This window comes from Rhagoletis pomonella, unplaced genomic scaffold, assembly GCF_013731165.1.
Source record: "Rhagoletis pomonella isolate Grant_MI unplaced genomic scaffold, Rhpom_1.0 Rhpom_scaffold_00022, whole genome shotgun sequence".
Taxonomy (NCBI): domain Eukaryota; kingdom Metazoa; phylum Arthropoda; class Insecta; order Diptera; family Tephritidae; genus Rhagoletis; species Rhagoletis pomonella.
In genome coordinates this window covers 331,883-344,530 of record NW_023458576.1, presented here as the reverse complement: position 1 = coordinate 344,530, position 12,648 = coordinate 331,883, and the positions used below count along the sequence as shown (strand labels likewise).

The 12,648-nt window shown below is 35.0% G+C and overlaps 2 long non-coding RNA genes across 2 annotated transcripts in view; one reads left to right on the top strand and one right to left on the bottom strand.

Annotated features, from left to right (window-relative positions):
• The window catches only part of LOC118749607, a 2,644-nt gene extending 832 nt beyond the window's left edge, over positions 1-1,812 (top strand). Inside the window, exon 2 of the long non-coding RNA XR_004994251.1 lies at positions 1,607-1,812. This is a non-coding gene — a long non-coding RNA (uncharacterized LOC118749607). The remainder of the gene's footprint in view (positions 1-1,606) is intronic.
• Positions 1,813-11,346: 9,534 nt separating this feature from the next.
• LOC118749606 lies at positions 11,347-11,736 on the bottom strand. Its single transcript, XR_004994250.1, has 2 exons — positions 11,688-11,736; positions 11,347-11,569 (listed from the first exon to the last, which is right to left on the bottom strand). It is a non-coding gene; the product is annotated as an uncharacterized LOC118749606 (long non-coding RNA).
• Positions 11,737-12,648: the final 912 nt, after the last annotated feature.

Sequence of the window (12,648 nt, the reverse complement as noted above, 5' to 3'; positions counted from 1 at the left end):
CACCTTGTAAGGAAAAGTGAATTATTACGAAATACTAATACAGTGGCTGCACTATAGCTATTTTCGAATCTCGCGTTTCAGTTCACAAAGATTGTCAACTTATTTTTAATAACAAAATAATCTATCTTAGGTTGATAAAACTATGTGTTTGTTTAATAAATAAGTTAAATTATATATTTTAATAGTGTTTAAAAAGTGAGAACAGGTGATTTAGTGAATCTTTGTCGGTGTAACTGCCCATAGAAAACAACGAAATTTAATAAAAGTTTTTTGTTCATAACTTTTAAATGGTTAATAATGTTAGTCCTCCCCCTCCGGATTGTTAATAGGGGGACCGAAACGCGTCGTTTGGTACCCCTCCCGACTTTTCCGGACCTTTTTTAGGGGTTGTTACCCTATACTAGAGAATTACCATTTTCTTTTACGTAATATGCTATTTTTGTTAATTTAACCACGATAAAACATTTATAAAAGTAGTGAAGTAGTAAACGTGCGAGGGTTGCAACTGAACACCGAAGTTGGTGCTGCCAGAGGATTTATCATCACAATTTTTACTTGCGTCCACAGTATTTTTCGACTGCGCTTTAGGATTATAACCCTTACCAAATAGCATTCTCCTTTTGGTGTGCACCATCTGGGGCTACCGGCCCAGTGATGTAGCCTTGGGAAAGGATGAGGTAACTAGAATTTTCTTTCTGCGTGGTAAACCTGGGGCGCCGCCCCAGTGATGTTTATTATGGTTACTGGTTACTCTTTTTTTTAGGTTATTAATTTTTTTTTTTTAATAGAGCCGAAGGCGATCACGCGATTTTTTATTCCAAATTTTCCTTCTTTAAATATTAAATATTATAAAAAATATCGACGCAGGCGTAAATATTTGCTATTTTAATATTGTTTATTAAAAAACATATATTTTTGTTAAAAAATGCCCATAAATGAAATTTGTTTATCCCTAAGTGCGGCCGAAGGCCGCCTACGCAGAAAGGTGTTCTCTGCAAAAGGTGTTCAGCCCCCCTTCTTTGGCAACACAGAAAGGAGAATTCTCCTTAGTGAGGGTTATAATCCCTAAGTGCGGCCGAAGGCCGCCTACGCAGAAAGGTGTTATCTGTAAAATATGTTCATCGCCCTCTTCTTCGGCAACACAGAAAGGAAAATTCTACTAAGTGAAAATTCCGAATTAAAAATCCGGCAACACAGAAAGGAGAATTCTACTAAGTGAAAATTCCGCTTTTATTATTCAAATTTCCAGTCTGGCAGCACCAAGTTTTATGATATTTTGCTATCTTATTCATCGTTTATATGAAAAGTTTAACAATAAATTATATAAGAACGATAGGGTTGCTAGAAAAAAGGGGGGTATTTTGAAATCAGGGGGTTATATTCTAACCGCCCTCCCCCCCTAATCCCCCCTTTTCCTAGAATTTGCAGTCCGTCTACTAAAATTTTCCCAAAAATTTAAACAACAAATTACTTAATTACTAGTATTAGTAATTAGTATTATTAGTGTCGTTATAGTTTTGCTAAAACACACATATGTCGATGTACACTAGTCAACCCGTAATTTTTCTTAAATTTCCATCTTTTTTTTCTTTTCATTCATTTGCAGTTACATTAAGAAGCTAATAGAGGACAGAGCTGTTGGTGAGGAAGGTGTCTAGCTACTGCAGTACTGCAGCTGGGAAAATCCACATTTCGCACGTGCCCCACTAGAAGAACCATGAGAAAATTAGATTATGATATAACGACGACGAAAAGTGGTATCAGTAATAGATTATCAATGCTCCGTTTTGTATGTAAAATTTGAGTATTTAATGAAATCTGTGTTCGTATGGAATAGTAGCTTATGTCGAAAGGCTGGCTTTAGTATAAAGCGGCATTCGCAGCATACCCTTGCGAATGACTCATTGGCGCCGAGCCGTTGAAGAAATTTTGGCAAATAAATGTGAAAAAAATAGTTCCGATACTAGCTAGTCAATATTCTTGTTATGTCTCATCGAAAAATTCCTTGTGTTGTAAAGAATAAAAGGAATGGCGGATTATACTAAATCCAGCTTCCCGACATAAGCTATTATTCCATATGAACACAGAAATATAAATGTATCTAAAACTGATTAACTCAAATCAAATTGGATTGCATTTGCATAATATACCTAATATTTGAATTTGTTTTGATTACAATTAAAATTGATTATTTATATTTTGATCGAAAAAAATACAACTTGCAATTATTTAGATTATAGTTTTGAAAGAAATTGATTGCAATCGTAAATTGTAACAAAATTGTTAATAGAAATCTGCCTTAAATTTATATTCCCCATGTAACGGTTATAAAATACGCTAAATCCGCACTATCTGCATTAACAAAAAATATAAATTGGAATATTTAAAATAAAACGATTCATATTTATTTTCTAATAAGAATTGTTTCTTTATTGAAAGTATTTAATAATACATAATAATGTAGTGGGTAATGTTTATTTATTTATTTATTCGTCTATGAAACAGTAGTTTCTTACAGACTAGTTACAAAATTAATATATGCAGGACACTAAAACTATTGATTAAACTGGATACAAGATTCAAAAGAAAGAATACAAAAGATTAATAAATAAATTTCTTGAGTAAGAGAAATCAAGTGAGATAGAATTCGAGATCAAATTAAGCTCATTTAAGGTACGTACCAAGGGGGCATTGCGCGCGTATTCAGTTCTATGGATTTCACAATAGAACGGCAAAATGTTACGCAAGACTCGCTGAGGGATGTTGAAATTTATGCGACCTAAGCGAAAAGGACAATCAACACTACCATTAATAATATTAAAAACAAAAGTCAGGGAAAGTACAGAACGCCTCGTTTCCAATGACTTAAGGTTAAGCAAAACAAACGACTACTGTACGGTGGTATAGGATCCGAAAAGTTTAAGGACCGCAATGCGAACTTAAGAAACACCTTTTGGACACGTTCTAACCTATTTATAAAAGTTTTGTGGAATGGCCTCCAAATATATGTAGCATATTCCAAAATGGGACGAACAAAAGATGAGTATAGTAATTTAATAGTATAGGGATCAGAGAATTTTACACAGTTCCGCCTCACGAAACCCAAAACAGAGAAGGATTTAGAAATCACAAGATTAATATGCCAACTAAAAGAAAAATTTGAAGTAAAAATGACGCCAAGATCTTTGGCCTCGGCAACAGAGTCTACCGAAGACTCCGCGATTGTATAACTCGTTGATAAAGGACTATGAATTTTTGCAAAAGTTACTTTAAAGCACTTTTTAATATTTAAAGAGAGGCGTGATTTTATGCACCAAAGATTGAGATTATTAATGTCGGCCTGAAGCAAAGTAGCATCCCTTTCGTTTCTGATCATTGAAAATACTTTCAGGTCATCGGCATATAGCAAAAAATTTGCGAATGAAAAACATGAGCTAATGTCATTTATGAATAATATAAAAAGTAAAGGACCTAAAATACTTCCCTGGGGTACCCCAGAGGAGGCAAGGAATGCATCTGACGAAATGTCATCTATCGAGACAACACAGCGCCTGTTGATCAAGTAGGATTTAATCCACTTCAAAAAAACAGAATGGAAGCCAAGATATGCTAACTTATTAAGTAAAATCGAATGAGAGACTCTATCAAAGGCTTTACTAAAGTCCGTATAAATACAGTCAACCTGGAAACCTGCAGAAAGAGACGTCATACAGTATTCACAAAATACAGCTAGGTTAGACACAGTAGATCGATTGGAAACAAAACCATGTTGGTTAGGCAGGATTAAACTTTTAGTGATAAAATACATTTTTTCTTTGACTATAGATTCAAAAAGTTTCGATACAGTTGATAGTTTAGAAATGGGCCTGTAATTGCTCGTAAACTCTTAAGTATAGGGTTAATAGAAGTAATTTTCCAATCCTCGATAAAGACACCCGACGCAAGAGACAAATTAAAAATACGATGTGGAGGTAGAATTAGAGCGGGACAGTTCTTGAGGAGAAGAGCAGAAAACCCATCAACATCCGCTTTCGTAGACGGTTTCAGCTTAGAAATGCCAGCTTCCACGTCATCAAGGGACAGAGTTAGAGTCCCAAAACTGAACTCCGTAGCTGAATCGTGGTTTATATCAGGCCAGGAATTACCATCATCACAGACATAGTTGGCACTAAAAAATTCAGCGAAGAGACTCGCCACCTCAGTAGGGCCACTAGCACATTTATCGTCCAAAAAGACAGTCGAAGGAATGCAAGAGCCACATTTCTTAGACTTTATGAACTGCCAAAAAGCTTTTGGATTAGATTTAATGTTCAACTCCACCCCCAAAATATAGTTTTTATAAAGGAATTTGTCTAAGCAATTAAAATCTTTAGCATATTTCTGATATTTATCAAAGAAAATCTGATTTCCTGTAACTTTAAACTTCTTGAAGAATTTATTCCTAAGGTTCTTTAACTTTTTTAACTCCCGATTATACCATGGTAGCTTATGTGGTTTATTTTTCAAAATAGGCACATTTTCCCTACATAAATCAACTAACGCTGTTTTAAAAGAATAATAGCAATTAGAAACATCCTGTCCTGAAAGTAATTCATCCCAATTGAGCATGGAAAGCGAGTTATTTAGCTTGCCGAAATCACAAGACTTGTAATTGAAGATAACTTGCTTAACAGGAGCAGATTTTAAAAATTTGTACAATTCAAATTTCAGTATTAGTGGCAGATGATGCATGTCCGACTGAGACATAGGACAATAACATTCCTCAATATTGCAGATTATATTGTCGCTTACAAAGATTAGATCTAGAATTCTATCTAACTTGTTAACATACTTATTAATTTGATTAAGATTTAGACTCATGCGGGGCAGTTATATTGTTAGGAGTGAGCCCGAAGTTCGAAAAAGTGTCCGACCAACGCACATTGCATAAATTAAAGTCACCTAAAACACATAAGTGACTGTCGCCAAGTTTGTTCAAAACTAGAGAGTTGATATTATCAGCATGCGCATGATAAAGGTCATCCTTACTATTTGGTGGAATGTAGGAAGCCATGATGAACAAGGAATCGTTGAACGACGAGCCAGTGACACATACACAGATCTGATCAAGAAGCGAATTATCATTATCAAGCGCAACTAAATACGAATACAGATTGCGACGAACTGCAATTAAGACACCTCCTCCTCTTAAACATCCAGTTTTCGCAGCGTCTCTATCCTTTCGGTAGACATTATAAAGGTTAGCGTCAAAAAATTCATTATCATTAAAAACTGAATTCAACCACGTCTCAACAATAACAAAAACGTCATAGTCGAGCTGAGAACTAAAATTGCGAACTAATTCAGATTTAGTACGAATGCCCGAAGCGTTTTGGAAGTACAACTTCAAATTGGAAGCGCTCCCAACCGTCTCATTAAATTTTGCGCTACTTGAGTTCTGGTGCATCGACTTTTTGAAAAAAGCGAAAGGGTCGTATTTTAACATTTGCAGGCCATATATTTTCATTATTTATCACTTTCTCATAGCTGCACTCAGAAACGCCTAGTTTGAAGCTTACTTTTTTGAGATCATTCAAGTTAGTACCCTTCTTTACTAACATATAGCAAGTAAGAAATTTAGCGTCTACACAAGCATGTTTAGCAACATAACTGATAATTTCAGCTGCGGTGACTGTGGGCGAAAATGAGGATAAATGTAGCCACTTCTGGTTAGGGATGACACTTAATTCATTACTGTTGTTAGCTCCGATAAGTAGCGGTTGTTTCAGCTTCAAGCGCTTGTTATTAGCAACAGTCTTCCAACCTGTGGGAGATGGTTTAGTACTAGTACCAGAAGAAGTAGTTTCCACTGTAGTTTACGTTGTTTACATTAGCATCCACCGCCAGCTGGGTGGGCGACAAATGAGACGAAGGCGAAGATAGAGCCAAAAGTGTGGGAGCAGCGGACAGCATAGCGTCACTTAAATGTGTGGGAGTGGCAACAGGCAGCTTAGCTTTGTTGGTGTTAGTGTCGTTGTTTACATCCACAGATATCAGGGTGGCCGATGAAAGAGATGAAGGCGATGATAAAGCCGAGGTTGCGGGCGCAGCAGCACTAAGAGTAACAGCTGATCGAGTAGCGTCATAAGCAGAAAGAGCAACAGGCAGCTTGACACTGTTTGTGTTAGCGACTGCGGCACTATAGGTGAGATATGACTGCGTAGCGTCACAAAGAGAAACAGGCGAAGAGACAGCAGATTGAGACACCGTACTGCCAGCAGGGCAGCCGGTAGAAGAAATCGGCAACGTAGGCAAGAGAGCGTAATTAGCAGCACCAACTACGTTTTTTGATAGATTAGCACTACTAAGCCTCTGGACAACGGTATTTACACAAGATCGCAGTTTATTCACCTCAGCCCTGAGCAAATCAATTGTATCATCTTTTCTGTGCAGAGAATTCTGCATGGAAAGCAGATCAGAGTGCATATTATCAGCTTTCAACACAAGTTTGCTGTTTTCTTCACGCAAAGCAGTTATCGATTTGAGCACCTGGGCATTATCAGCACGAAGAGAGATTATTATGTTGTACAAAGAGCCCAAAGATATTTGATGTTTTTGATGTTTAGCTTCACTGAGATTATTATCAGTTTTTTTTTGCAAAGCACTTGATTTGGGATCCGTACGATAAGTCGAAAATAAAAATGTCGAAAGAGAAATGTCGAAATTTAAAAATTTTTTAAATCTCGAAATAATGTTTAACCGAAACGCAAAATGTCGAAATCGTATGCTTTCGAAATGAATAAGGTCGAAAAAATGCAAAACGCGTAAATTGTCGAAAAAAAGTCGAAAAAGTTGAATGTTAAAAAAAATAAAAATTAAAAGTGTTCTGAGTAGATTTTCAAATGTTCTAGAGTTCCTAAGATGGAAAAAGAAAGTTCTGCGAAATTACGCAGAAAAAATTTTTTTAACGTGTTATTTAAATTGATTTTAACTTTTTGAAAAGATGGCAACTCTCTAAAAATATTTCTACAATAAAGCATTCTCGTTTGATACCCACATTAAAATATTTCGTTTAAACTTTTTCAAAGAATTGATTTAAACTTTTTTAACAGGCGGCAACCCTATTACAAAATACTTCCGAAATATATATGGGGTGTTCACAGTTCGTTCCAAATAGTGTCTGAAAATGTAGACGTCTACATTTTAAGACGTTTTCTAACCGTAAAATCTGTGGTGTTGTTGTTTCCCATACAAAATTGGAAAACGACGCCGTCTACATTTTGTCACACTCAAAGGTATGTTTTTTACGCGTCTACATTTTGCAACCTCGCAGCAGGGTTGCATTATGGCAATACTAATCACATTTTTTTTATTTATTGGGCACGTTTTTTGTATTTGCATTTAATTTGAGCGCAATTTCTGATGAAAAGAAACAAATCAAGGAAAAGAAATAACAAATATTAGGAATTGGTAATTAAGTTAAATAATTACAATTTTTCAGAAAGAAAATCGAAAGGCGATATATAAAAAATGCACGCAAAGAGGAAATGTCTGGCAACACCAGCAAAGTTTTGAGACGATTTTGCGACGACTGCTAGAAAGGGGTGCTCACAGTTTGATGCTAAAGATGTCTCAAAATGTAGACGTCTACATTTTCAGACACAATTTGGAACGAACTGTGAACACCCCAATAGTTTCTGAACCGCTTTCGCTTGCTAATATTTTGTTAAACTTGTTAATTAATCGGGTTTTTTTTGAAAGATGTGGCAACTCCAAAAAATATTTTATATGTTAGTATATTATATCTATATTCCAAATTTAATTGAAATATATCCAGACGTTTTACCGTGAACGAGCAACAAACATACTCACTCACAAACTTTCACATTTATTATATTAACTAGTACATAGGATTAGTGGAATTTAACTTAAATAAATCAACCTGTTGAAATAATGTAATGAATGATGTGTAAAATTCGCGCGAATTGAGTCACGGCGTGCATTCGCGCAGCCTTTACAAAAAAAACTCGGTTTCGAGGCAAGCAAAACTTCGGCATCAGCAGGCTTTATTCCAACACAAGCCAAGTGAAAAATTTCATTGCATTTCGCGCACTGTATTTTTTCTTGTTGAGTACGATCAACTGTATTGCCACAGGAGCACGGCATTACATTAAATGAATAAATAATTTCAAAGTTTTGATAAGTCTCAAAAGAGTCACTGTCTCAGTTAATAAATTATTCACGTATACACAAATAGAACTCTATAGTATACATATGTACATTGAAGTTTGAGTGAACTTGACGAGCAAGAGAAACAAACACGTCCGCACTGCACGACGTTTACTGCACGACGTCGCACAGTGGCGGATCCAGCGGGGGGTTTTGGGTGTTAAACTACGTGTCAGTCAGTGGCGAACGCACGGGGTGTATTTTAATATGGCGCAAATGTATGTATAATATGGCGTCTATGTATTAAAACACCCCCCGTGGGTAAGCCACTGACTGACACGTAGTTTAAGCCCCAAAACCCCCCCTCCCACTATGGTCCCAATTCCGTTTTTTTTGGCACAAAGTCAAGAAACTTGTTGATAGATTTTTACAAAAAAAGTACGTATTCTTAACAGAAACGCGTCAGGGAACTCATATTAAAAAATTTAAAAGTGTAGGGGGCAACACTGTACCTAATATAAGCTGTCAAAGTGGACGTATTGAAATTGTTTCTTTTAACAATAACTGTTGTGTGGAAAAGCTGTAAACAAAAACAAGTGTAAATTTAAAGCGTTGTGAATTAGTAAAAAAAAATAAAATGCAAAACTTTAGCCAAGGTATCTAAATTATGACTTAATTAAAAAAAATGTGAACAGTGATGTAGTACTTGGGGAATATAGCATTTTGTGTGAACGTATATTCTGTGTAAAAATTGAAAACTTTTCTGTGTTTGGTAGGAAAAAAATAATGTGGATTGTTCCGGATTGCTCTTAAATTCAATATGAAGTGAAAGCTAATTATATATATTTCATTTTAGTTTGCGTCATTTTTGCCCATTTTTGCTCAAATTAAAAATATTTCATATTTTTTAGAAACATTCGTATTTCAACACGAGGAATTGCTCAACATTTGGGAAGAATGCGGCCGCAAAAGCGACGTTGTTTTCGAATGGGTGATTAAAAAGATTAAAAACAACGAGCTTAGTTTGGAAAAAAAGGATGACATTCGAAAAAAAATACGAAATTTGTTTAGCTATGTGACAAAAAAACTTTCGAATTGCAACAGATCGTTAAAAAGATTTAAAGAAAAGCACGCAACATGGATTTCTGCAACCGCTGTTATTTCGATTAGCGACAAAGATTATGAAAAACCCTGTTCAAGTAAAATTGGACGACCACAAGTAAATTATACATGCGCAAAGGACAGAATGAAGCGAAAGCTGGCAAATGATCTTTCATCAGAACAAGATCATAATACTGATTTAATGGTTCATGCAACTAAAATTTCTGCTAGGAAATCTAACAATAAGGACCTGACGTTTGTTTTAAAACATATTACAAGTTCTCCGACGCGGCCTAGTAAGATAAAAAAATTGATTTCTTCTGATCAAAGTAAATTGATTCCACTGACTCCAGAAGAAGCATTAGCATTCCTACTAGAAAATGATTTTAGTAAACGACAGTATATGAACATTCGACTGCTAAATAAAGAAAGGAATTGTGACATATATCCTAATTATAACGAATTAATTAAGTGCAAGGCACTTTGCCGACCTAAAGGATAAACTGTAACTGATTCTTTGGCAGAGGTTCCTTTACAGAATCTCTTAAATCATACAGCTGAAAGAATTATTCTATTACAACATGACGTTTTAGGTGTAATGGCAGACGTGAAAAATGTTATTCTAGTTGCGAGTTATGGGTTCGACGGAACAACAGGTCAGAGTACGTTTAAACAAAGATTTCAATCTGATACACCTGAACTGTTCGACCAATCGCTGTTTGTAACAACTGTTATACCACTAAAAATGATGGATTTATCTGGACGAATTATTTGGATAAATAGCACCCCGCAATCCGTTCGATTTTGTAGGCCATTGAAAATGCAGTTTGTGAAAGAGTCGAAATCCCTAATTCTGGAGCAAAATAACCAATTAGATTTACAAATTGCTAATCTAAATGATTTTGATTACTACACCGATAACGGAAGAAAAATTAATATCAGGTACGAAATGCATATGACTTTAATTGATGGAAAAGTTTTAAATATTTTAACAAATACTAATTCGAATCAAAGATGTCCAATATGTCATGCAACCCCAAAACAGTTTTTAACAACTAAAAATATAAAATCTGACATTTTCAAACCAAAGCCCAATACAATGAACTTCGGCATAAGTCCGTTACACGCGTGGATTCGGTTTTTCGAATTTGTTTTACATATTTCGTACAGAATCGGAATAAAAAAATGGCAAATTAGAGAGGTGTCAGATAAAGAAGCATTTAAACTGCGTAAAAGCGAATTACAAATTCAAATTTTGGCGGGAAATGAGTCTTCATGTTGATAAACCCAGACCAAACGGCAATGGAACGTCAAATGATGGAAATACTGCCAGAAGAGCATTTCAAAATCTGGAAATTTTCTCCTCAATTACGCAAGTTGATATCGAAATGTTGCATTGCTTTAAAATAATTTTGATTGCTATTTCCTGTGAATATTCCATTAATGTTACCAAATTTGAACACTTGTGCAAAAAAGCGGCTTCATTACACATGGAAAGGTATTTTTGGTACCCAATGTCGGCAACAGTTCATAAAGTCTTAGTGCACGGTTCAGAAATTATTTCAAATTCAGTACTTCCAATTGGCTGTTTCGGCGAAAATGCTTCAGAAGCTAGAAATAAATATTACAAGAAGGATAGAATCGCACACGCAAGAAAAAACAACAGAAAAAATAACATGTGTGATGTTTTTAATAGGTCAATGGACTCTTCGGATCCACTTTTGTCTTCCTTGTGCTTGTCTGTTAGACAGAAATTGCAAAAAAGAGAGAAATTACCTCATGACGTAATAGCGCTATTAGAACCCCCTAGTGAATTACATACCCACAAATACAATCAGCTGTCGTCCTCTCCAAAAGATTTGAGTTCTGAAAACGAATCAGATAGCACATACTCGGACGAGCCGAAAACGGATATTGAAATATATTCTTTTGATTTAGATGCCGATAACTGGAGCGATTAAACCTACAAGACTTTTATAAATAAATAAGCCTGCTGAAATAAAAAATTGGACCTAAATTTGTTATAACCATGTCAGATGGCTTATAGCCATGCCAAACTGTATTATCATTTGTTAACAAAAAAGAAAAAATAATTAGTTACTATGGTTTTTTTTGTAAACTTTATTTAAAATAAGTTAATAAATGAAAAATACACTACTTTGAAGACAGTTTTTGCATTTGGTACTTTTCAAACGGACTTCGAAACGTTAAAAAAGTTTTAAGACATTTATCCATCACTTAATTGCCTTTAATTCGATATATGAAACGAAGGAATTGGTTATTTGTAACTGGAGATATGCCCTAAATAATGGAACTGCCTCTGAAAAAAATGAAAAAAATGGATATAAGATGTGGGCGTGGCAATTTACGGAAAAAAAAATATTTCAGTTAAATTAGTATAGTATGAGAAATATATGAGCCAAGTTTCAGCTAGATACCTTGTTCCTACGACTTTATGCCAAAAAAAACGGAATTGGGACCATAGTGCCTCCGCTAGATCCGCCCCTGAATTCGCAATATGTCCACAGCTCAGGTTGATTTGAAGAAATCCGTTTAAATTTTTCGAATAACATCTACTTGAATATAGGATAGCTAGGGTTGCATACAGACGGTAGTTCCGTAAATATTTAAAATATGTTAGTTCATTCAATATTTACAGCTGGGCCAATAAATAATAACAAATATAGCCGAAAAACAAAGTTTCGAGTAAAACGAGTTTTTATAACCCCCGCATAAAATTCCGAAATTCGCGGTACATATATAACAATCCCAAAATTTTCATCTTTACACATTCATGTCTCTGGCATGCGGGGGACTATATGTACTTGCCGATTTGTTTTACAAAAATTATGTAAAAAGCAGACGTCTCGGTTGCTCAGCAAACCGGTTAATCGTTTCTGCAATTATTTCACATTGATTCTCTAAAACAAATTTTCGATGTATTCTTAAAATGCATAAACCTAAAGGTAAATTTTACAGGAAATTAAACTAACAATTTATTAAAACTAGTAGTAACTCCCGAAATACGGGTGAGTACTTAGCTCAAAATTTATTTAAAGAACTTCGTGAAAGACAACAATTAATCTTGTATTGCTAGACACCTGATAACCTAGGATAATTTTTAAGTTCTTAAAAGACATTACTCTACTCTAAGCTTCGTGCAGTGGGCCATGAGAAAACCGTCATCTTTAAGGTATAGTCCAACCTTTCACAATTTCTGGTATTAGTCTTAATCTGAAACGCAATAATCATTAAAAATTGGCGCCGTTTATGGTGAAAAGCATTTAATATCACACTTTCAAACTAAAGCTTTCTTAACCCTAGAAGCCTAATCTATTTGGGAGTAACGTAAAGCCTTAACATACGCCGTAGAGGATTATGAACTTAAAAGATAACCTG